The following is a 291-nucleotide window of genomic DNA, read 5'->3' as shown; positions in this document are numbered from 1 at the left end:
ATAATTATGTGGAGGAAAATGTATCCCCTGAGGTATCTCAGGGATTTCTTGATGAGGGAATTTCTCATGTTCTCTTGATGTGCAGTCAAATACTCTTCTACTGAGCTATAGACCCTTGAGATGAATCTCTCCATCTCCCATGACTTGAAGGTTGAAGCTTTTTGTCTTCCCTTTTCTCTTTTTTTCTTTTTTTTTCTTTTGAGGTTTCTCTGGCCTTAGGTGTAGTATAATCACCAAACATCCTCCTTGCATTGTTATTATTTTCGGCTGCCATCTCCTCTTCTTTTTCGA

Source organism: Arachis duranensis, chromosome 8 (genome assembly GCF_000817695.3).
Source record: "Arachis duranensis cultivar V14167 chromosome 8, aradu.V14167.gnm2.J7QH, whole genome shotgun sequence".
In the NCBI taxonomy this organism is placed as follows: Eukaryota; Viridiplantae; Streptophyta; class Magnoliopsida; order Fabales; family Fabaceae; genus Arachis; species Arachis duranensis.
The sequence above is the reverse complement of the archived record's forward strand: the minus strand, read 5'-3'. Positions refer to the sequence as shown.